Source organism: Patella vulgata, chromosome 6 (genome assembly GCF_932274485.2).
Source record: "Patella vulgata chromosome 6, xgPatVulg1.2, whole genome shotgun sequence".
NCBI lineage: Eukaryota > Metazoa > Mollusca > Gastropoda > Patellidae > Patella > Patella vulgata.
In genome coordinates, this window is record NC_065884.2 from 37,897,600 (window position 1) to 37,921,915 (window position 24,316).

Genomic DNA, 24,316 nt, shown 5'->3' on the forward strand with positions numbered 1-24,316 from the left:
CATAGTTAGGGCCGATTTTCAATTTTCGTGCACGTTAAAGATTTACTTCACTTCGGGTCTGTTCATAACTTTCGCGATAGTTATAAGCACTAACAGTTTAAAACATGTGAAAATCAATATTCAGAACTCTACCTGTCACAGTTTCAAAGATTTACACGAATTAGAAAAGGAATAAACAAAACAATTTTCCGAATGGGACAAAAAAGGAATCTTAGGTCTAAGATAAGTACCAAAACCTAAAACATACTTACAAGCATTAGATTTTCATTTTTGATGAGAAGAAGGCGACTTCCTTATAAATAGCCGCATCGGATTCCTTTATTTTCAATGGTATCAAGTGATGACGTCATGTAGACAAATGACCTAGCACATAAATTCTACGACTAAATGTTATTTACTAAAATAACTTATTTACAGCCTAGAAGCACCAATTCCGTATTTTGGTTGACAGTAAAATACCCTTAGTTCAAATATTGCCACTTAAAAAAAGGTCTCTATATATGCTTTATACGTATGCAAAATGTAGTAAATCTGAGGGTAAATATATCAAGGTGTGTAACAGTCTAACATTTCTCATGCGATGTAGAGATAGTTGTTTGGTGCCGAAAGGATTCACCCTCAAGTCACCAGTTGCGTCATCAGCCGCACAGAAAATTCTCCGCAAAGCTAGTCAGTGCCTTATGCACGAACGTATTCAGCATTTAAGAAATGAAAAACAACGCATTTTCAAAGTAACAGAAGATCAACGTAACCAACTTGCTACTATACTAACCCCTGAAACATATAAGGTTCTACGCAACAAACAGATAGAAACCAATGCTAAGCTAGACACCCTCGTCAAGAGCCGCCAAACCAATAAGTTCAACCAGTTGGAACGCAACAACCAACAGCCCACCAATCCTACCACATCTAAAACTAACAAGGAAGGATACATCACCAAAACTGTCATTATAGGCGGGTATAGATAACAATACACCTAGAACAAACTGCAACAGAAATCATTTCTTTGGGAATCGTTCAGGTATGGTCTCTAGTACTTCCATAACAAAAGCGGCCATTATCGGTCTTGGGAAATTTGCATAAGTAACATAAATCCAAGATGGCCGCCAGTGGACCAGAAAATCGCCAAAATCTCCGAATCGGTTGACTTTAGTGCAAATAAATGTATTAACGGCCTGTAGGATATCGATACTCGCGAGTTCAATTATGCCGACATAACCTACGATCTTATTATGATGTCGTAACGTCATTTTTATGGCATTACATCGTTCTCATTGTGACGTCATTATCAATTGTATTGTAACTACGCTCGGAAAACTGTTGGAAACCATGAACCGCTGCAATCTGTTCCACAGAGGATTACGAAAGTCTTCTAATATCTCTGTAAAAAATGAGTGCCTTCAACACATGACGTCACATCACGCGACGTCAATCATTGGCTCAATGGGGCGTGCAATGTTTACATAAGACGTTACTGCTTCGGGCAGAATGCTGCCTTTTAATCATTTTTATACCCATTTACACTAAATAGGAAATAATATTTACCTACAAATACTTCAAACGTCGTTATTTATTTTTCTAATACTTAAAAAAAATGTTTAAGAATTTAATTTGTCGGGGTAAAAAAAATGTTTTAGAATTTAATTTGTTGGAGTAAAAAAGCAAATATTTGGGGCTCATTAAGTCGCATCGATGTCATCCTTATCAGTGATTGTAGCGGCTTAGCAAATATTCACTGCTGATCAGTGTGGAACCGCTGTACAACTCATCAAACTGAAACTCTACATCATCGTTCATCTATAGCTGGGGGACACGGTGGCTTGCTTACCTGGAGGTTCAGTGTTTGATCCCTGCGTTGGCCAAGAAAGTTCATTGGGATTTTACGGCGTGGTACCCCTTGTCAGTGGTGCAGGACAGAAGACCAGGCGAGGGACAATGTATAGTCCTTCGGATAGTACGAAAAGCCGAGATCCCATGTACACATTGACGTGCACGTTAAGGTTCCCTTTCCAGTTGGAACTCGATATAAGAGTGTGCCGTAGTGCACTGGCGTATGCCAGTCTTCATTATCCCAGTCGGAACAGAACAGTAGGACGTTAAACCCCATTTCTTTTCATCTATAACCATCTAATAAAAGCCGATAAGAATAGTCTACCTACTTAGAATATGAAAACAGGGACATAGTTAAAGTCAAATCTTACGAAATAATCGCTGGTCTTATTGGAAAAATGCCATTTTAGTACTAAGTTCTTTTGAGCAAATCTGAATAGGCTAATAGAACAATAGAACAAGCGCACCTTGACGTTGGCAAATACATAAGACAATATGAACATAACATGATTCAACTGCAGGTTGTGATATGATAAATAGTCATGGACACTTGACTTGCTGTGGGGGTATGTTGACAGATGAAGAACTTATCGCCCCAATAGAACCAATGAGCTGCACACGCGACTGATGCACGCAATAGCGCCATACACGCGAGAGGGGTTTATTGTCAAATTTAATACTTAAAGGAAGGGTTGATGAAAACTGCCGTGTGCTAGTTTATCCTATCCATGTTTGCTTTCCTATTGGTTCTTGCATAAGATTTAATGTGTAGTGTATGATTGCTTTAGTGTGTTACTGTTAATTTGATCGGGAGACGTGTTCGTCGACGTCAACGTCAACCAACAACACTGCAAGAATTGGCCGTGGCACTGCAAGAGGAGTTGGTCAGATTGCCCCAAATCGTGATTGGACGGTTGATTAGGAGCATGCCACAACGAATTGCTGGATGTTTGGGGATTGGTGGAGCAATTACTCATTATTAAGACAAAAATCAAAAACGTCACTTTTCACTTTTGACAGTGTATCTCTTTGTGAGTGAAATGGGGCTGTCAGATAAGCCGCCCATATGAAATGTTTATGTTCATGTGTAGGCAATTGGCCTATTATTATCATACACTGGTTACCTCTAATAAAAACAGCAGTGCATTTCCGCAGTTTTGTATTGTTTCTGAATATCCCCTACTTTTTTGAAGAGTATATTATAATTTTATTTCTAAAGCGCTACATTATGGCAATTGTTATTTCTAAGCGCTGAACAGGCATATACGTGCAATATAGATGATTAATATCTACATTAAAGTTAAACCAACTGTGTCTATATATTTTTTAAGTCTTACGTCGAGCTGTATAAACTATATGATTTATTGGCATTAAAACTCCAATGGCTGGTTAACAATGCGTAATTAAAGACTATAATTGGATCTTTGTAGAAATAATCATAGTAATTAAATTAAGTTGTCATACGATTGCACATAATATAAACTACGATATCATAACATTCTTTAATTACAATTCTCAGTAGGGGAGGGGTATAATTTATTGTGTAACATTGTGATTATAATCAAAACAATAAATTCCATCCTATAATACAAACAAGACATAGCAAGAAATACCTCCTATTGCGAACAGTTTAATATACCTAGAATTTTCTACACCAACTCAGGGGGTTGGGTGGCCGAATGGTTAGCACGCGCGCGCTGTATCATACGGTCTGTCATTGAGTCAAATGGCGGGGTTTCGATTCCCCGTTTGTACGTAGGGTCGCCTTTCAAACCTTGTGGGTTTTCTCTGGGTCCTCCGGTTTCCTCCCACAGCTAAAGACCCCTACGCGTAAACGAAGTATTGAAATAAAATTGAACCTTGTGTTAGTCCCGAAATGACCTAGTTTGTGTCGAGTGGACGTTAAACCCCATTTTTTTCTCTCTCTCTCTCTCTCTCTCTCTCTCTCTCTCTCTCTCTCTATACCAACTCTATTACATCCAGATATTTAAAGCGTGTTAACAATATATTCATTTAAGAGAACTATGCTATTTCGAGATTAACATATCGTACAATTCATATTGATTTGACGATCGACCTCCTATTTACAAAACTACGAACTACAGTATAAACATGGTTTAGAAACTCGATCTGAACTACAGGGTACGTCATGATTAAGATACTACAGGGTACATCATAATTTAGAGACTATATGAACTACAGGGTAGTAAATTAGTAAATTTTCAAATTTTGAAGAAAAAATGAGAACGACACGATATCTCTCTTCGGCCGTTATCCCATCCGCAATATCCCCAGCTGTACAAAAATGTAACTTTTTCGAAAATCGGTTGGGAATTGACATAGTTAGGGCCGATTTTCAATTTGTCGGAGTAAAAAAGCAAATATTTGGGGCTCATTAAGTCGCATCGATGTCATCCTTATCAGTGATTGTAGCGGCTTAGCAAATATTCACTGCTGATCAGTGTGGAACCGCTGTACAACTCATCAAACTGAAACTCTACATCATCCTTCATCTATAGCTGGGGGACACGGTGGCTTGCTTACCTGGAGGTTCAGTGTTTGATCCCTGCGTTGGCCAAGAAAGTTCATTGGGATTTTACGGCGTGGTACCCCTTGTCAGTGGTGCAGGACAGAAGACCAGGCGAGGGACAACGTATAGTCCTTCGGATGGTACGAAAAGCCGAGATCCCATGTACACATTGACGTGCACGTTAAGGTTCCCTTTCCAGTTGGAACTCGATATGATTAAGATACTACAGGGTACATCATAATTTAGAGACTATATGAACTACAGGGTACACCGAAGTACAGGGTACTTTATGGTTTAGACACTCTATCCGAACTACAGGGTACATGATTGTTTAGACTCTCTATCCGAACTACATGAAACATCGTGGTTTAGAGAAACTTGACTCCCGGTCCGTCCCTTGTAACATCAAGGCCGATAGTTATTCATTTCACGACAGACACTTGTGATTGCCACAGTAGTACATTTTATCACAAGCACGGGACACTAGGGGACCAAGGGTCCCTGACGTTGGCCTCGCAAGGGATTCACACTCTATTGGAGGTCCGGTGGGGTACTCTCCTTGCTTTTATAAAAATGACCATAATAAAAGGTTTTCTGTAATTTGTCCTGATGTTTCTAACTTACTCACAAATTTGGTGTGTGGCAAACCTATTTGAAGTAAGTTTTGAACCTAACATTGAATTCAGTAACCCTAAAAATCCTTATTTTGGTTTCAGTTTTGGTTGTCGTTTTAAATTTACACCATCTGGACCATTCTTAATTAGTTTTTTTAGATAGAGATTGAACCCAACAATCACCAAACCCATATATAAGACATATACCAAGCCATATCCAACGGAAAAAATGACTGTTAATTCAAATTCCATCTATTTAGATTTCATTTTGCCGGCCATTTTGAATTTCTACCATCAAGAATACTCAGAATTTATTTAAGAGATCAGAGTTGATCCCAACAACTCCAAAACACATATATCAGATATATTACCAAATTCGGCAACTTTGGACTAAATTTTGCCAGACATTTTGAATTTCTGCCATCATGGATTCATTTTGAGATCAGTATTGAACCCGGCGACATCGAAAACCGTGTAAATGACATGTTACAAGTAATATCCAACAGGTAAAAATGACGATTAAATTAATATCAGCTGTCAATTTGTGTTGCTGCCATTTTGGATTTTCGAAATTTATCTTTAAATTCGGAGACCGATAACCATATGAAAGACAGCAAAAGTCATATCGTACGAGACTATCGCTGCCCTTTGATTACCATATTTATGGGTTTTTTTAAAATTCCATTATATTACCAAATTTGGCAGGCATTTTGAAAGAAATACCCGGCGCCGTATGAAAAATACATTTTTTTAATTGATGTTTGTCAAATTGAATTTTTCGGCACATTTCGCTCGCATAATCCCTCTGTGTTTGAGGAATTTAAAAATAAATTATTTATTCTGCCACTACTAAAACACACTTATTACGAGATATGGCTCTTTGAAAATTCCTGAAGACCGCCATATTCAATTATGTTGATTACGTCATTTTGTCTGACATATTTATCATTGAACTAAACTGCATTGGTTTCTTTTGCAATTTGTTTAAGGTAAAACGCTATCCCACCCAACATAATAATACTGCAAGAAGTATATAAAGCTGTATGACGCCATGGTACGTCATGGTTTTTGTGGCGTCATAGTTGGGACCCAAAATGGCGCCTGGAAATGAGTTGTCTTAACTTTCCCTATATAGGGCTTTGGTTACGGTAATGTCGTAGGGATAAAATGGCAGCATTTTTGAACTCGCGAGTATCGATTTTCTATAGGTCGGTAATACATTTATTTGCACTAAAGTACACGGTTTCAGAGATTTCGTCGATTTTCTGCTCCACTGGCGGCCATCTTGCAATTATGTTAATTATTCAAATTTCCCCAAGACCGATAACGGCCGCTTTTGTTATGGGAGTACTAGAGGCCATACCTGAACGGTTACCAAAGAAATGATTTCTGTTGCAGTTTGTTCTAGATCCCCCGACACATATTGTTATCTCTACCCACCTATTAATCTCAGTCAACGGTCCCTCACAGATAACCAGATCACCCTACTTTCATGTGGACTCAAGTTTATACCCACAACCAAGCCCAGGAATCATGATCATGACATCGAAGGTATTGAGAAAGGTCTACGCCAATTAGCACCAGGGGGAAAAGTCGACTACCTACGCCACCAGATAACCAATATCCTCTCCAAGCCAGCAAAACACACCAACAACATGACCAAGACTGAACGTGAAGCCTGAACGTGAAGCCCTCAAAGAACTCAAAGAAGACAGAGACATCATGATAGTTCCTGCAGACAAAGGGAAAGCAACGGTGATAATGGATACCCCGGACTACGTAAACACAGTGAACACCCTCCTACAAGACCAAGCCACCTATAAGAGATTAAGGAAAGACCCTACTTCTGTCCACCAAACGAAGCACCTGAAACACCTCAAAACCCTTAAAGAACAGAATCAGATTTCAAACCAGCTTTTCTACCAACTCAAACCGACCCACCCTCATCCGCCTTATGTCAGAGCTACAATCAAAATCCACAAAAACCCACCCAAAACCAGGCTACTTGTGTGCTCCGGAGACTCAGTGTACTACAAAACAGCACAGCACCTATCCAAATTACTATCGCCAATAGCCAAAACTGCTGATTCTTACATTCTGGACTCCAAAGAATTTTGTAGCAACATCAAAAGTCACCAATCCAGGGAAACTCGTCTCCTACGACGTTGTCGACCTCTTCACCAATGTACCAAGAAAAGAAGCCATCAACAGCCTAAGCAAATGCATGGAGATGACCCACAAAACCTATTAAACCACCTGAACACACAGCACAACGAAATCAAGTTCACTATGGAAATGGAAACTGACAATTGCCTCCCATTTTTAGATGTCAATGTTCAAAGGACTAACAACTCCCTCCGTACTTCAGTTTATAGGAAACCAACCCACACCGATCAGTATCTCCATTTCAAATCGAACCATCCGTCCCAAACCAAGAAAGCCATCATTACAACACTCACTAACCACTAACCGCGCCCTCAGTATCTGTGACCATGATCTCCTTCAGCATGAAATCGAACATCTCAGGGAAGTCTTCTCCACTTTTAACCAGTACCCTAAGCAGCTAATCAATAAAACCATCAATTCCACAATAGCATCCAGACACTCTACAGTGAAGCCAGCAAGAATAGACCCTTCACCCATACGCGTCAGCATACCATTCAACGGCAGTTCATCATACCACATCAGAAGAATCCTGAAACAGGCAGGCATTGACACGGTCTTCTCCAGCAGCAGCACCCTGAAAGATTTACTACGAGCCAACGGAAAAATAAACCCAACCATCCCACAACAACCAAAAGGATGTGTCTACCAAGTTTCGTGTTCGTGCGGCCAGACATACATAGGAGAAACTAAATGCCCATTGAATGCCCGTATCAAAGAACACCAATCCCTAGCAGCCAACAATACCTCTGCAATAGCCCAACATCTCAACAACAATGGTCGTCACAAAGTGAATTGGGAAGATACTAAAACACTGACAGTAAACCAACACAACAAAAAGACAAGGAAACTCTTAGAAGCTATCAACATTAAAAGGTGCCATCCAGAACTCAACCGCGATCCTGGTCTATTTATCCCAAGAGCATACAACAGTCTTATCAAGTAGTATACCACTCGGTTATTCCCCCAAGACATTTATGAATTTCTTTACATTAGTAAGCCACAGGCCCCCTATTTCCCATACAGTTACATTCACAATATTAATCCGGATTATTTTTTATATTTATGAATACGGTTTCTTTTATTCATTTCTCACAGCGATGTATGCCCTATGTTCATAATTGTTCCACAATGTTCAAAAATGCTTTTGCAAATGAATCTTGACATGTTTTTTTTGCATAATTACTTTTTACTTTAAGTACTATACATATACTTATTGAATTTCTTAACACCCAATGCTTTTCACGTTTATCTTAACAATTTCACTCAACCTTTTTTTGTATATCCTTTATATGGTATACTTATAGTTTTCATATTTTTTTACAATTCTTAAACATATTCATAAATCTGGATTTTTTAAAGACAATTTATGTATATCAAATTTTTTTTAAAACCATGCATTCAACTTTTTTTAAATGCCTCATTGATTTGTACCGGATAATCTCATGTTATTTCACAATATGGCTTCTCTATATGGTCCTTTAGTAGGTGCGTTCTGTGAAAGCATAGTCACCGACCAATCTAGACCCACCCTTATGGCTTCCCACCCCTTTGATGGTTTCCAAATGATTATCTCTGATTGTATATAGATGTTTGTCTTTGTTCCATATTTTGTATATATATCCTCATTGCACTATGATGGTCATTCTTTGCTTGATAAAGACGGGAGAATCCTCGTCGAAACGTCGCTGTAATAAACTCTTTAAGTAACTTGTATTCCATATAATTGTGTCATGTGTTATTCTCATCTAGTTACTAAATGCCACTTAAACAATTTATACTTTTGACCGTTGTACGGTGGTTTCATACACAGATATATCAATTAGGCTCTCTATAGAAGGAGTTCCCCAAAAAAATATTAGATTGCCTTTTTGAGAAAAAGACCTCTAAACATGCTCGTACAGTGGCGCTAGTCTACTCTTATATAGAATTCCAACTGCCAAGGTATCTTTTACGGTCACACCAATTTGTACACGGGACTTCGGAATCGCGTTCATGTCAGCTACTCAAATATGTAACTGGTTCAAAAATTGATTGAATATTCAATGAAATATCGCCAATTTTCTGGTTTCGTGCACGTAAAAGATTTAACGTCACTAACATATAAAAATTTAATAATAATTTCAGATAGAGTCCATGCTCAAACAACGTCATGCCTTTATCAGCAGTGTGATATTCGATACTTCTGTACGATACTACTGCATACATTTAACAAATTGGATTTGCTTATAAACAGCACGAGCCGTCCATTTCTGTCTAGATGATTACGGTTATAAGATAATCTTGACAAAGAAGCAACAATATTAATTCAAAGACTAATTATTACACACTGTAATCAACTATTTCTGCTACATGGTCACTAAACCCATATTTTGGATAGAAGTAAACACTCATAGTTGAAATAATTCCAGTTCAAATATCATCACTGATAAAAGCACTCTTGAATAGGCTCTATATGTTGACAAAACATACAGATTGTATCCCCCCTTATGTTTCGCTTAACAATGTAAGGTGCCTTGTTCAATTTTCGATCCCTTTGTTCTGCTACTCCTGAAATTTGGAACTGTTGTACAGTTGACTTATGTTGACTTTTCGAGAAATAGACCTCTTAAAATGCTCCAGATCTTAAAAATACAATTTCGATTTTCGATCTCTTTTTTCGGCTACCCTTGACATTTCAAAAGATAATACAGTAGTTTCACAAAACAGCCAACCCATTCGTCTCTCAATTGAGAAAGTTTCAAAAAAATCTTTGGGGGCGTTTCCGAGAAACATGCGTCTAAAGTTGCTCGAAATTGCAAAATACCTTACTTTTCAAAGTCACATAACTTTTTTATTTTTTGATAGAAACTTGTCGCTGAAGTACCATCTGATAGACAACTCAATTGGCTATTAAACGATATAAAACTTTAACTAATCGGCAAAAACACAATTGGTACATCGCATTTTCGGCACAGGCACCCATTTTTCTGAATTTTGTCAAAGTTTGGGTACTTTTCTTGGCTGCTTCCGGTAATTGTACAATTTTCATTTTTACTTTAAGCATTAGTTTGGTCCTTCGCCTTCATATTCCTGAAGTTTCAGAAAAATCGTTGGGGCCATTTAAAATGGGTACGATCTCTACGTTTTGACTAAAATGCGAAAAAAAGTGAAAAATCAAAGTTAATTTTGCAGGAAAATATTTATATCGTTGGAATCGAATCAACGCCAGCTGTCCCAAATTGTAATCAGAATTTAAAAATTCCAAGAAATAAAATTTTTTAGAAAATTTTGCAATTTTCACCTAAAAAATCAAAGCGACAAAGTTTCTAAATTCGACGTTTTTGAACTGCTATCTGCTCCGAAATGTCTCCATCTATCGAAAAATGTAAATATGAGAAAAATCGATTAGCAGAATTGTGGCTGATTTTCAATTTGCGTGCACGTTAAAGATTGACGCATTTCCGCTATGCGCACAAATTTGGTTTTACATTTAAGCACTAACCACCACCTATTTTCCCAAGAGAAAACCAAACTTCAGACCTCTATCTCTTATAGTTGCTGAGATCTAGCTTCCCCCAATAAAAAAAATAATAACTAGATCTGCTAAGCAGATATTAAAGCTTTCATATTCACAGTCACTGTCACATGTCATAGAAATAATATGAACAGAAAAAAAAAAATCATTATAATGAGTAAAAATTTGGTGAAGTTAATTCGATTTTTCACTGGTAAATAATTAAATAGACAAGTGGCATAACTTGACCCGCATCCCATCAGCTATCCTGAAAAATTCTGGAAAAATTAAACAAGTAAATTGTGTTTAGTACTGGGTTAATTAAGACAGTGTCATCTTTTACTTTGGGGTTTTGGCGGGAGACATCAGCCATACTGTTTGCTTGTTTAATATCCCCTATACAATATACGCTCGACCTCATTACCCGAACTGGGGTAGAAAAGTGGGATCTTTGACAATGAGGCAATGAACTTGTACATTCTTTTGCAGCTGCACAAGAGGGAACATGGTGGTGGGGAGGGGGGCTGATACCGACCGTGAAGCCCCGCAAGGGGGTCGGGTCAGGGGGTTCTCCCGCTAAGAAATTTTAATTGGAGGCCAAAAACGTGATTTCATGGCATTTCAGGCACTTGTGTCGGAGCCATTTAGAAGTACCTCCCCCAGAAAAATAAAATTCTGCCACAAAATTAGCCACAATCCATGCGGGTGCTGTGAAATTTCTAGAGGAGGGAGCTGGAACCCATGAGCCCGTTAAATTCGCCACTGTAAATGAGCAGAGCTACATCAAACCTAATTTTGAGTCCCTCAGTGATAAATAACTTGATTCAAAATCGTATTATAGCCCCAACGACGATTTGATGAATGGAGACCGTAACGTTACGACAAAGTCTAACACTGTAAGTACCAAATAGTCATACGAGATATGTGCATCTCATCAAATTCAGCTTATACCATACCCACAATAATGTTACGGAGTCAGTGAGTTCAAGTTAGACAATACGCTGACCTTCCACTGACCATGCTTATAATATAAAATCTGTCAATGACAGCTGATTCATTGTTTAGTTTTTTATATGATATATTTAATATCAATAATATATGTATATGCATGCTTTATTTTACTTTACACGACCTCTAAAAATGCCCCAAATCGTAAAAATACGACTTTTTGGATTTCGATCTCCTTTTTTCGGCTATCCCGGGCATTTTCAAAAAATGATACAATGATTTCACACAACAGGCCAGCTATTAGCCTCTCGATTGACAAGAGTTTCATCGCCCTCCATTCATTATAACCAATGTCATCGTGCCCTAAAGAATCAACAAATCAGCTTGCTTATCTCTGCTTACCCTAGGCAAAAAATGCTCATCTTTGAACTCAATCATGACATTGACCTAGTGAACGCCTACACCAAGTTTGAACATTCTAGCTTAATTAGAAGGAGAGTTCTTGTGTTCCAAAGTCCCGGCCCTTCAAATTGCTTCTATTTTTCATTTTCAATTCAAAATGGTGACCATCACGTGACCGAAATCAAAATTCTGATCCGATAGATTTTTAGGCATTCCTTCCAGGATTCCGAAAATATGACGCCCGAGTCTGTAAGTAAAATAGCAAAAAAGCCTTTTTGATTTTTCACGTTTAAAGATGGTGGCACTTCCGGTTCAATCGACAAACTCCATATTTTGTGTACGAATCAGTAATGACTTGTCTAGTATCGAATTTTTTTTTTAGGTCATTCTGACCTATATTTCGACGATTTTTTTGAAAACTTTGATCCTTAATTTCACCAAGGGGAGATAATTTAGAAAATTTCCAAGGACATCATTGAAGTCGCATTGGCAAGATCTACTAACATTCTAAATTTCACGAAAATCGCACAACTATTAAAGAAGTTGTCAAATTGGTAATAACTTCCGGTTCGAAATGACAGCGACGAATTTTCGAAATGCCAAAATCCGAAATTGCAGATTTGAAGTAAATGTTTCAAGATACTCAAAGAAAAAAGAATTAGTAATAGTCACAAAGTTACAGCATTGTAGGTCAAATGCATTCCTTCGTCAAATTCGGTGATTTCGGATTCGTAAAACGTTTTGAAAATATATTTAATCAACAGCCACCACCCATTTTGGGGGGGATAGGTAAAAGTTTCAGAACGATCCTATGGTTAGATTCTGAGAAATCCGATTTGTGGACAAAACACACAAAAAAAATAACAATAATAATCTTAACAGAAACAATAAGCTTTCATATGTAATATGAAAGCTTAATAATACTAGACTTGCTGGCAAAACTGAAGGCTTTCACGGTAGCCAAGGCGTCACACGGTCGCCAGATGCATGACAAAGACTATCCCCACCACTCCCCCAATCCCCCAAACAAAAACACACATTTGCATAACTCAGCTATTGACATGTTCTTTGCATGCGCATTACGATAGAAGGAAAGTGAAAAATATAGTTGAACAATTCACAACATGATAATCTTAGATTGGTAGAAAACTCAACATTCCAAGAAATAACAATTTTAGTAAATTTTCAAGAAAAAAGTGAAAACGACATGGTAGCTTAATTCGGCTGTTATCGCATCCGCAATATCCCCGGCTGTACAAAAATATAACTTTTTAAAAAATCGGTTGGGAATTAACATAATTAGGGTTGATTTTCAATATTCAGAATTCTACCTGTTACAGTTTCAGAGATCTACACGAATTGGAAAAGGAATTAAAAAAAACAACAGTTTTTCGAATGGGACAAAAGGAGTGTCATGTCTCAGATAACACAGCCTAAGTCATACATATTGGCGTTAGTTTCACCTTGCCAAAGAAGAAAGGCGAGTTCTTTATAAATAGCTGCATCGGATCGCTCTATTTTCAATGGTATCAAGTGATGACGTCATGTACAGATAAAACCTGCGACATTAATTTCAGGGTAAACTATTACATAGTCAAATGACATATTTTGACTCTAGAATTATCAACTCCATATTTTGGTTAACAGTAAAACACTTATACATCAACTATTGTTGCTGTAAAAAAAAAGCTCTATCGATTATATAAATATGCTTTATACGTTGATAATACGTACCGATTTTATCCACTTCTACGGCAAAATACGCATTTTGTTCAGTTCTCGGTCCACTTCTGACTGTGTACACATGAATACCGGTTAATGTCTCTACAGAGTCTTCGTGCACGTTAAAGATTTACATCATTTCCGATCTGCTCACAATAGTTACAAGTGTTAACTGTGGTTTCGAATCGCTGGTTATACGTGACAAGGAGTAGGGTCGCCTGTCCTATCTCGTGGGTTTTCTACAGGTCCTCCGGTTTCCTCCCATTGCTAAATTCTAAAGACCCCTACGCGCAAGCGAATTATTGAAATAAAATTAAACCATATGTTAGTCCCGAAATGACCTAGTTTGTGTCGAGTGGACGTTAAACCCCATTTCTCTCTTGCTCTCTATCACTTCTTACAGTTTCTGAGATCTACGTGAAATGGAAAAAGAACAGTTTCGCGAAATGGACAAAAAGCAATGTCTTGGTCCACACCTAAGTTATGGCCAAAACTGAAATCGCAATAGATATTAATATCAAATGCAATGAAATAGGGTTTAACGTCTAACTGTTCTGCTCGAAACGGACCATGAGGAAAGTTTTGCCAGTACAGCGGCGCTAGTCTACTCGTATATACAATTCCAACTGCCAAGGGATCTTTTACAGTCACACCAATGTGTACACGGGACTTCGGAATCGCGTTCATGTCAGCTACTCAAATATGTAACTGGTTCAAAAATTCATTGAATATTCAATGAAATATCGCCAATTTTCTGGTTTCGTGCACTTTAAAGATTTGACGTCACTAAAATGTAAAAGTTTACTATTTTAAAAAATTACAGAGTCCATGCCTTCCTTCTATCACAAGTGCAACATTCGATAACACTGTAACCGTGGACCAAATTGGACTTCCTTATAAACAGCGCCAGCCGTCGATTTCTCTCGAGATGATTATGGTTATGAGATAATTTTCAGAAAGAAGAAACAATATTAATTCAAAGACTAATTATTACACACAGAAATCAACTATTTCTTTTATAGGGTCACTAAACCCATATTTTAGATAGAAGTAAAGACTCATAGTTGAAATAATTTTAGTTCAAATATCGTCACTGTGAAAGAAAAACAGCACTCTTAAATAGGTTCTATACGTTGACCAAACGTACATATTGTAGGCCCTTCCACCCTCACTGCTTGTTTCGATTAACAGTGAAAGCTGCCATTTTCAATTTTCGATCCCTTTGTTCTCCTACTCCTGATATTTGGAACTGTGGTACAATAATTTCATAGATAACACTACGAATAAGAGTCTCTGTAGAAAAAGTTCCAAAAAAATGTTATGTTGACTTTCCGAGAAAAAGACCTCTAAAAATACGACGTTTTCGATTTTCGATCTCTTTTTTCGGCTACCCTTGACAATTCAAAAAATGATATAATGGTTTCACACAACAGACTACAAATTAGACTCTCAATTGACAAAGTTTTAAAAAAAAATAGGCATGGTTTTCGAGAAAACCACCCAGTTTCCCGAAAGAAAACCAAACTTCAGACCTCTATCTCTTATAGTTACTGAGAAAGAGGCTCCCCCCCCCCCCCCAAAAAAATAATAATAATAAGAAGAATAATCTTAGTAATAACAATAGTCTTTCACCATAGGTGAAAGCCTAATAATAATAATAATTTTAGTAATCTCAATAGGCTTTCAGACAAAGTCTGAAAGCCTAATAAGAATAATAATTTTAAAGATACATTATGGGAGATTTTTATAGAGAGTTGGCCATTCTTGCTATAACAGTTCAAAAATAGTCTATGAAAGAAGAATATATTGAAAATTTCAGTCAAATTACTTTATTCTGAACAAAGTTATCATCGTTGTAATATTTGACTAGAAATGGTAGTCAAATATATCTTCACCTTGGCCGATCGTTTGATTGACAGGTGTTAACTCCCCCTACATAATCTCGATTATCAAGTAACGTTTTCAATGGCTTGAGGCGGGATACATTGCAGTTCAATTCGTATCACATTTATTTTTACTACAAATTAGAAATAAGACTTTTATTATATAGATAAGAAGCGAAAGTTTGAAAGGAATGTACCAAATCAATGAGGCATAATTATAGCCGAATTCTTGTTAGCCTACGTGTACTCTTGTACTATAAGGTGACTACGGGACTCGAAGCAGACAAATAGGAAACACTACAGTGATCCAATTGGGGTGATGTTAGCTGCGATGTTTATCAATTTCCATAATTTTTCTTTAAACGCAAGTGACAAAAGAGCGTATAATACCAACATCCAAACTCTCATTTTAACCACAACTGAACATAATATCAAGGCCGTATATATCAAACTTTCAATCAAATTGACTGACATGCGGCATCGCTCAACAGCGGCCTCGCTTTGTACACTCTATCATTTAGCCTCGATCTAACTGATGGCGTCAACGTAACGGTTAATAATCTCCGCATGGGGCGCCATTTTTGATTTAATCAATCAGTGAAATCCTATTTAAATCCAACTGTAGCCGAGCCATCCGTGGGTCTACAGAGATGATTTTGGGCTTGTTTGTTTAAATAAAGATCTAATTTATAATTTCTATAACATCTGAAGCCTAAATTAAGACTTACAATAATCAGATTTAGCTCTTGCTTAATGTGTGTTTAACAAAAACAATAGTGTTTCACACAAGCTACGCAGTGTGAAACCCTAATAAGAAGAATAATAATCTTAACAAAAAAAAGTGTTTCACACAAGCTACGCAGTGTGAAACCCTAATAATATTAATCTTAGTAATAACAATAGTCTTTCACCAAAGGTGAAAGCCTAATAATTTTAGTAATAACAATAGTCTGTCACCAAAGGTGAAAGCCTCATAACCAGCAAACGCAGTCTTTGTAGTCACTGGAAAATGGAGACAAACATAACGGAAGCGTAGGGTAAACATGTCAAGCCTAATAATTCATGCGAGATTCATTGAATTGTTCCGTTACATATATATTGTTTTATTTTGAATTATAAAAACATATTGAAAAGGTGGTTTTTTTATTCAGTGGACGAACTTGTGAACTCCTCAGAGTCCTCACACTCCTTGGACGCATAAAGCTAATTATTAGTATTTTTTGCCGATGCATCGATAATACAAAAAAGGTCTGCGAATCGAATCGGTGTCAGCACTACTGACAAACGAACCATAAAGTCCGGTTGCCAAACCCCATTTTAAGCCTTGACATGGAAATATAGTCCACCTAATTTTTATTGGTGGATTATATATCTTCTATATGTGTAGATTCAGAATTGGGGAAATTTATATATTCAAGATGGCCGACATGAGGTGGTTTCTGGTTATTTAGTGGTGTAAAATATGTGGCAGCTGCTCTCGGACCTCGGTTTGAATATGTTTCTAGAAGAATTCGACCCGCTGAATCCAATGAGCTAGGGTATTCCTCCTGAAAGTGATGGCTAATTCCGCTAGAGGGCCAAATTCAAAATGGAGGCTCATTTTAGAGGGAAACTCATAAAGTTCACTAAAAAAAGATGTGCAATATATTTAGTGGGGTAAAAGTCGGGACAGATTCTCTCGGACCTCGGTATGAAGCTAGTTTCTATCGTAATTTGACCCGCTGAATCCAATGAATTTTGCTATTCCTCCTTAAAGTGATGACTAATTCCGCTAGGGGGCCAAATTCAAAATGGAGGTGTATTTTTGAGTTAAACCCATATAGTCCCCTAACAAAGATGTGCAGTATATTAAAATATAGGTTTTCAGTGTCAGTTACTTCAGATATAAACATAAAAACATGTTCCAACCAAAAGGTATTCCAGGTTGAGGTCATATTCAAAATGACGGCCAATTTTGGTGAGACATAACGATGTTAGTAATGTTTTAAACTATAAGTTTTCTGATTCGCCGAGTTCATAAAGTGAATTGTCAAGCATACATTATGATCCACAATGACACCAGTCGCGGTCACCCTCTCTACCAAAAAACAGAGGGGAAGAAGGGATGGAAAATGTTTGCCAACCTCAGCTTTTCCGCCGCGTATGAGTGACCTAATAACTGTTAAGACAAGGTTCACCCCCGTTGCATGATACTGATGAAAGCGGAAGAATCAGACTGTTATACTGATTGCGAGTATTCCAGTGATTCAAGCGAGTGTAAGTTAGACTTTTACATGAGGTTGGACAACCCCCAGTTAGCTTTCATAAACATCATGATGGCCCGATGGTTAATTCTGTTTAAACGTGTATAATTTGTGTCCTTATAAGAATACAAGGGAAAGAATATCATCGGATTGGAAAACCTTTCGGTCGAAACATGTTTTTTATGTTTATATTTGAAGTAATTGACAACGAAAACCTATATTTCAATATATTACTCGCCGTTTTAGGGAACATTATGAGTTTCCTTCAAAAATGAGCTCCCATTGTGAATTTGGCTTCCTAGTGGAATTAGCAGTCACTTTTAAGAGGTAAGGTTGCCGCGATACCCCAGCGATGGCGATATATATCGCGATAATTAGGTCAGGCGATAAAATTATTGTCTGAAATCTCAAATATCATTTACGTGTTGTCTACGCTTTGATGTAGTCTGGTCCCATACCCCCACGAAGAATGCATCCACAATTTTTATTACAATTGACGGTAAGGATACCCCTACTCGGAATGTAACAGTTAAACTGCACGCGACAATATACGTCGCCACAGTAACGAAGAGGTGGTTTATCGTTGATTACCCAGTCCGTTAAAAATTACATTGATATTTTACGTTGAAAAATCGTCTGGATAATATTTCTTTTATTCTTTAAATAAAATGGCTTCCGAGCTTGAAACTGTCAACGCCAATCGGAATATTTTTGATGACAGTTGGGCAGACTGCGAGAACACACACCTGCTGACACGAAAAAAAGCATTTCTTCTGTGACTCATATGGGAATATTTTAGTTTAAAACGAACACCTGACAAGTCTATTAACCAGATATTGAGTTAATGAATATTTATTTGGTATTCCGGGCATTCCAGCTAATCAGAATAGAATGATCTGAGGTGACGATACCTACAGCAATAATTGTACCCCAGCATATATACATGTATAAACGTCTCACTTCATCAGTACATCTCACATACATTGCTATTTGCTAAATATCAAATGGATACACTGAACAACCTCCAGTTTTAGCTGGTACCGACTTCAGCTAATCAAGCCTAGTTGCGGGGCGTGGGAATTTGGCCGGTCGTCAAGGGTACCCCACCGCACAACCTGTCTGGCAGTGGTAATCCATGATTTCTGCGGTTTTGCCGAACAACGTCCAATTAATTGTAGATCGTACGGACTTCAACTAATCTAGCCTATTGGGAGGCGTGGCATATTGGGTGTGTCTGTTCTGTTAGGGGTAACCCACCGCATAAATTGTCTGGCAGTGATCATTCTTGATTCCTGTGGTGGTGCTGAACAACTCCAAAGCAGTTTTAAGTGGTACAGATTTCAGCTAATCTAGCCTAGCTGTGGTCTGGCAATTATATAACTCTGTCGGGGTTACCCCACCACTTGAAATGTCCTGTCAAAATGTTTTTGTAATACTTGAAGATGTAAGGTACAGTGCTGTACCATTTTCATGTGGTACACTTTTGAGCTAATCTAGCCCAAGAATTCATGCCCAGAATCCCAGCCCTCACAGCCACACCTACCACCAGATACTCGGCAGACTTACATTTACATTCTGATGATACCAGATATGCATGCTTTGATACCATATATGTGAAAATTGGTACACTTTTCAACTAGGCTAACCTCCTGGGCTCCCGGTCTAGAAGGCTATTGATTTTTCTAGTGTTATCTCCCCCCCCCCCCTTTGCCGAAAACCTGATAAAGGCTACAGTTTTCAATGGAAATTTTTTTCAAATTTGGTGGCAAGCAAATTTGGTGGAGTTATTACTTTGCTAAAAAAAAACTGTGAATGCAATAGATGCTTCAGTTTTTAACGAGTGTTTTTCAAATTTGCTGGTAAGCATAGGGGTCATGAGAGAATGAATTCTATTGACATTCAGTGTTCTGCAACTTTCGTTCCGGAGCCAAAAACCATGTGGATTGAAACATTGGGGTCATCGATCACTATCGATATTAAGTAATTGGCAGTCTTCCGTTCCTGGTTAATCTCCCCTTTTCCCGAAAACTTTGGGAATGCGATAGAGACTGTAGGTTTTAAAAGATTTCTTTTTTCAAATATGGTGGGAAGCAATGGGATCATAATAGGATAAACCCTACAGATTAGTTTTCTTAAGGATCTTAGATCCTTTCGGATAAGCTGTAGTTGACACAAAGCTGCTGTGTGGACGTATTCCACGCTTCGCTGGGTTGTCTTTAATGGTTTTTATATTGTCGTCGCCCCCATCCGTCCATCTAGAGGCTAAAGTTAATATCCAATTGACTTTAAATTTATATATAGTGTTCAAGGCCATGAGTCGAAGAAGCCTATTGATTTTCAGCGATTTCCAATAATTACTGTCAGAGTTATGGCCCTTGATCACTTCAGAAAAATCTTGTAAATGCTCTAGAGGCTAAAGTTAATATCCGATTGACTTTAAATTGATACACAGTGTTTGAGGTTATGACACGAAGAATCATATTAATTTTCAACAATTTCCGATAATTTCAGCCAAAGTTATGGCCCTTGATCACTTTGAAAAATCTTGTGTTGCTCTAGAGGCTAAAGTTATCATCCGATTGACTTCAGATAGATACACAGAGTTTAAGGTCTTGAGATTTTAAATGAATTTTTATGACTTGAACATCTAAATCCATGATGTTAAAAGTTTCGTATACTAAACGTTAGCATGGGGCAGAACTTTATAAAAACCAAACAAATTCTAATGGTTTTCTGATAATTACTTAATGAGTTGTTACCCTTAATCAGATTTTAATGTATTATAAATGTTTCATTACTGAAAAAAGTAAAAATATGCGACAACTCTTGTTGACTGCCCGGACGATTTAGCTGCTGTAGGCGTATGTTTCGTTGCCTGGCAACCTATCTGTATCATAAAGATCTTGGTTCCTTTTGATAATCACACATATCCGAACGTAACTTACTGGATTATGCCCCTGGTTCAATTCTGTGTTTGGGAAGGAGCCTTATTGCTCAGGTAAAGTTTGAGATGTGGTTACAAATATACAATAAAAACATTTGGCAAGTTTTATGCAATGCGTCTATTCAGAGTAACATATCAGCATGATGTTTCTTTTGTTGTTTAGTATATATGTATCATTTAAATTAGTAAAAAGAAGAATCCTATTGAATTTCAGCAATTTCCGTTTATTATTATATTAGGCCTGCAGCCGAAATTTCTAGCTTGCTTAGAAACACAATTCCGCTACATGGTCCGCCCAAATAAACAAACTATACATTTTTGGAAAGCTTATAACACTAGGAACACAAATCCAGAGAGTTCCAAGCAAAATGTTTGCTCTAACTCGATTTAGGGCCAGATGAAAATTGTGATAATTTTCAAGTAAATGCTTTATTTATACTAACAATTGTGAAGTTGACATAAAATTAAATATTGGCGAAAACACTCAATGCCTTCATCTTCAGCAAAGAATATGCTATTGGTTAAATTTTGATTTAAACCAAAATTCCGAAAACATAATGGACAAGTCAACATACAGAATTTTGGAAATCCATTAACGGTAATAGAGAGTTATCTCCCTTTCTGTCAAATGTCTGCAATTAATAACCGTATTTCAGGTGTGTGTTGACTGCTGATGCTGTATGACGCACAAGACCATGTGTGAGCACACAAGCCCAATATTTATATCGTTAATGGGGTCCCAGGGGACTGCAAGGGTTGGTGAGCGGGCGTTTACTCAGAAATTATGGGTCTAGTTTGATGAGCAAGAAGATATGTTGACATTGGTTGAACAATATGTCTATGAAGTAATGGGGACCGGACTTTGTCCGTAGTTTTGTAAATCGCATTGAAACCATGTTATTTTTTCCACTAAAATATAAACCTACACCTACATACCCTTTCAATTAGGCCCTACATTATTTTTACTACAGGTAGCTGTAAACCTCTAGTTCAGATATTTAAGGCTGAATTACAAACATATTTAAACTGAAACCGTATCTATAAGTGTGTAATTTGCTAACAAATATAGATATAAGAAAAAAAGTGAGCCTATTTGCCCGAAAAATTTCTTTGTCACCCAAATTTTTTGAGTGAATCAATCATTAACTAAAATGAATTTTCCACAAAGCTGTGATGGTAGTTTATTTTTGATTAATTACACAATTATACAACTATATTTCCATGAGATATGATCGCATTCTCCATTCTCTGATGCTTGTGCCCGAAAAACTGAAATAAATTGCCCGAAAAATGGATGGTCCAAGGAATCTGGAGGTGTGGGGGGGGGGGGACATATAAGTTCTCCCAAAACAGTATTTCTACTAATATATCTGACAACTTTTAATTCAGATAAGAGTTGGGGTTAAATGTTTGAATTGAAACAAAGCATCTATATATAATTTTCTCACTAAAATAGATATATGGCAAATGCTAAATAATACTGTATGGGAGTGGCAATTGTAATGAAGAGAAAAAAAAATCAAATGGAGTTTAATGCCTAACTGTTCAGTATCAACTGGGATAATGAAGACGTATGTATACGCCCGCCATACAGCATCGTTACGGTCTACACTTTATATTCCATCCAAATAACTAGACGCTGCCCATCACAGCCCCCACCCCACCACTGACAAGGTGAAACAAAGCTGGAAAGTTTGGGGAACTATCTAGGTCAACACGGGGATCAAACCCCGGATCTCCTGATTAGTGAGCCACGGACAAGGTGGAACTACGTCAGACTAGGATCAAACCCTTGGCAGTCCGATAAGTGAGCCAACCCTTTACTGAGTCACCGCGGCTCCCTTGCACACTGATGATGACATTTACATACTAGCTGTACACGTACAATGCCCCCCTCCCCAAGTATCACGTATGACGTATGCTCATCTTCATTATTTTTTCTCTTCAATTACAATATTGTGACTCCTTTTACAGTATTATTTAATTTTGGCCATATCTATTTTAGTGAGAAAACTAAATATATGTAGATGCTATATTTCAGGTTAAATATTTGTTAGACCTTTAGCCTCAAATCCTATCTGAAAAAAAAGTTAAACTTATATAGGCTCTAGTCTGTAGTTAAATCCTATTTAGTTTATCAAATAAATTCTTTAAACAAAATACTGTTATCAATGATTATTGATATTTTCCATAAAGGGAGATAATTCCTTTTACCATTAAATGCATTTCCGAAATTCTGTATTTTTTGGGAGGACCATGTAGCGGAACTTCACTCTAGATATTTTGGCTGCAGGCCTATATGCCCACATTTTCATGTGGACGTATATTGTCGTTGCCCCTGTCCGTCCGTCCACAATTGTTTGTGAACAGTCTACAGGTCACAATTTTTATCCTATTTCAAGGAAACTTGAAATATAGGTTTATCACCCTAAGATCTTGGTTCCTTTCGATATTGGCATGTATCGGACTGTAACTTCATGGATTATGGCCCCTGATTGTACGAAAAATCACGCCTTTAGCTTGTGGACCCTATAGAGGTCATAATTTTTATCCAATTTAAAAAAAACATATCATTATATCACTGTTACACCCTAAGGACAGCTGAGTTTGAATTTCGTGAAAATCAGCACAAAACTGACAGACAAAATGGCCGCCCTTCGTTCTCAAATAGCGTAAAAATATGGTATATCAAGGTTGTGAACCCTATAGAGGTCACAATTTTTATCCGATTTTGTTGAAACTTGAAATGTAAGTTTATAACCCAAAGATCTCGGTTCCTTTTGATATTTGCACATATCTAATTGTAATTTCCTGAATTATGGCCCTTGATTCTAGGAAAAATCACTTTCTTTTTAGCTTGTTCTCTATCCATCTCTCGAAAATGTGGGCGTATCCTGCCTGGCAGCCGCTGGTGTCTAGAGTTATGGCCCTTGTTTCACTTTGCTGAACCTTGTGAACCCTCAAACGATCTGTATGAAATTTATATGCATCATTTAGATTAGTGAAACCACAAAGCCTATTGAATTTCAACAAATTTATAATAATTACTTCTAGAGTTATGGCCCTTGTTTCACTTTGTTCAAACTTGTTAATGCTCAATTGATGAAAGTTATCATCTGATATGTATGAAATTTATATGCATCATTTAAATTTGTTAAATGGAGATCTATTGAATTTCAGCAATTTCCGTCAATTATATCTAGAGTTATGGCCCTTGTTTTACTTTGTGAATCTTGTGATCATTCGAATGACAAAAGTTATCATCCAATCTGTATGAAATTTATATGAATTATTGTCCCCCGCCTTTCGAAGAAAGCAGGGGACTATTAAAATGGGTTCGTCCGTCTGTCCGTCTGTCTGTCCGTCTGTCTGTCCGTCCGTCTGTCCGTCTGTCCGTCCGTCTGTCTGTCCGTCTGTCTGTCCGTCACACTTTTTGGGACACAATAACTCTCTTCCTAATTGAGCTAGAATGTTCAAACTTGGTGTATGTGTTTATTAGGTCAATGCCTTGATGGAGTTCGAAGATGAGCATTTTCCGCTT

The 24,316-nt window shown here is 37.4% G+C and overlaps 1 protein-coding gene across 7 annotated transcripts in view; it reads left to right on the forward strand.

Moving 5' to 3' along the window:
* The window catches only part of LOC126825389 (X-ray repair cross-complementing protein 5), a 284,666-nt gene that overhangs the window by 64,688 nt on the left and 195,662 nt on the right, over positions 1-24,316 (forward strand). The gene's annotated exons all lie outside the window — the stretch shown is intronic.